Raw genomic sequence first — 2,471 nt, forward strand, 5'->3', positions numbered from 1 at the left:
AAACAGATTAGAAAAACATAACGCTCTGTTGGGCAGCAAGCTTTATTAATCAGAATAATACTTGGTTACGGAAGTGGTTGATGCTGACTAAATGGTTCACCAAAATTGTCAATTTTCTAGTTGAACTTTGCGACACACACACACACACACACACACACACACACACACACACGCATGTTTCTAGTGTATCTTGGTTTCTACTGTACATACAATGAAAGCAAAAAAGAGGTGTAATATTTCTCTTCTGTATGTTGAATTTTATAGGAGATGTTTATGCAGAAGCAAGTCAAAAAGGCACCTGTGGGTGTTTTGTGTAGAAACTTAGCACCTGTATTGATTGTTGAAAATTCACATCCATATAAAACTTCCATGGTGCAAGATTGGTGGGAATTAAGAAGAAGAAAGGACTAAGTGTGAGCTTTAATGGCATCGTTTCCCTGGTGGCGTGTGAGCTAGAGAAGGAAGGGCAGAGGCTCCCGGGGCGGGAGGGGAGCCCAGCTGTCTATCAGACGGGGCTGAGGAAGAGGAACTACAGAGTGGAGGGAAAGGAAGAGGAGAAAAGCACCAGAAACACGCTTTCTTTTTATTTTAACCTCCTTCCTGAGTTCCCCAAACACCTTGAACATTTTAAGGGAGGCAGAAGATACAAAGTTTTGTTTTATCTTTCTTATTCTTCACAACACACTGGTCTCATCAGATTAGGAGGGCTTTATTGGGCCATGTGTACAGCTGAGGAATTTACCCTTGTGAACTGACGTGCTGTTGGACCAAGCTTTCTTTCTTTATCTTGTCATTGCTTTCAGAAAGATGTAATTCGTAAATCATTTAAGGACTTCTTTTTTTATAAGTTTGTCTTGCTCCGATTTTGCACAAACTCCTAAAAATCTCGCCACTTCTGGTAATGATTGGAGAGTGAGTTTTGGGACAGTTTGGGTTTCTAGTGTCACAAACATTTGTGAAAACAGATTTCTAGGAATATCAAACCCCAGCCATTTGGCCTTGTCTGTTACATGCATGCTCTCCTCAGCACTTCCCAGGGAGAAGTATATGACAAGAGCAGGACTTCCGTGTCTCTACCTTTCCTCATTTATCATAGTACTGCTTTATGGAATATATTACTTTGTATCTTATTCTTATAAAAGATTATATATATAATATAATATATTATATATATAATCTTTTATAAAATATACTACACAATGGTGAATACTTAGTTCTGGATTTTAACAAGTCTAACCAGCTAACTTGCTTGAGCAGGTTTTCGGTTCCCCTGGGAGTCACAAGTTCTTTTGATCCACTGGTCCAGTGTTGGAGAGTTCTGTTTCTTTTTCCTTTTCTTTGGTGGCATTAGAGCTGCTCTCGGAACTGTTACTGCCACCGCCGCTGCTGCTGGAGGAGCTGGAGTCTGAGCCCGAGTCCGATGATGAGGATGAGGAGGAAGAAGAGGAGGAAGAATGGGCTGAGGAGGAGAAGCTAGAGAGGCTTTCATCTGAGTCGCAGGTGTCTCGCTCTCTGACTTAGACTCACTGGCCGAACTGTCACTGCTACAGGTACTGGAACTCGTGACAATCTTAGACCTTTTCTTCTCGGTCTTTCTAATGCTGGTCTCTCCTATGCTTTGCTGCAATAATCTATTTTCTTTTCCTTTTAAAGCTTTCTTCAGCTCTGCTGTTCTCGAAGTCCCGTGTAGGTACTTTCTTTTCCTTTTGCATTCATAAATCCAATGACCAAATTCCAAGCATTTCTGACATCTTACGTGTTGCTCATCGGCTTCAGCTTGCCTCCGAGCTAAGACCCGGATGCATGGGAGTCGCCATCTTGGAGCGGCCGGAGCCTATGGATCTTATTCTTATGTTAATGCACTGTATGCTTTCGTTATTTTTGCCTGTCTATCATCACTTCCATTACATTCTGTGGGCTTTGCTAGTTTTTAACTGACTAAAGGTATTTTTAATTTTAATGATGCACCCAGATCATTGGATGATTTGAAAGGCTGAGGCAACCTGTAGTATTCTAACTTACAGGTGACAAAAATGAAACACTGGAAACGGGAATGGATTGCATTTTGTGTGATGACTATAATTATGATTTGAAGTCAAAGCCAAGAGGTGATAATATTATATTCACTCTCTTTCTGTCTCTTTCTGTACATTGATGTGTTCACTTCCCTAGCAATATGGTTGGGTGCTTCTATAAATACTTCACTAGATTCTATGGGTATCACTGTATTCGGGGTCTAAGTTTCAGTACATGGAGGTCAAGTGTCACGTTTTTAACATTTATTTGGTGGGTAATGGTGAGGAAGTTCCAAGGCCCATGAAGAATACCCAATGTAGTTCTTACTTCTGAGGTGTGCCTTGATCTGCAATGAGGGGATACCCACAGTTCTTTCAGATGCTATCTGTTATAAGCCTAGGTTTACTTTGACCATTTGAAATGCTTTGGTTTATTGGTGCATAAATCATATTACA

General features: G+C 40.7%; 1 pseudogene; it reads right to left on the minus strand.

Moving 5' to 3' along the window:
• Positions 1-1,277: 1,277 nt before the first annotated feature.
• LOC116885166 lies at positions 1,278-1,817 on the minus strand (annotated as a pseudogene).
• Positions 1,818-2,471: the final 654 nt, after the last annotated feature.

This window comes from Rattus rattus, chromosome 1, assembly GCF_011064425.1.
Source record: "Rattus rattus isolate New Zealand chromosome 1, Rrattus_CSIRO_v1, whole genome shotgun sequence".
NCBI lineage: Eukaryota > Metazoa > Chordata > Mammalia > Rodentia > Muridae > Rattus > Rattus rattus.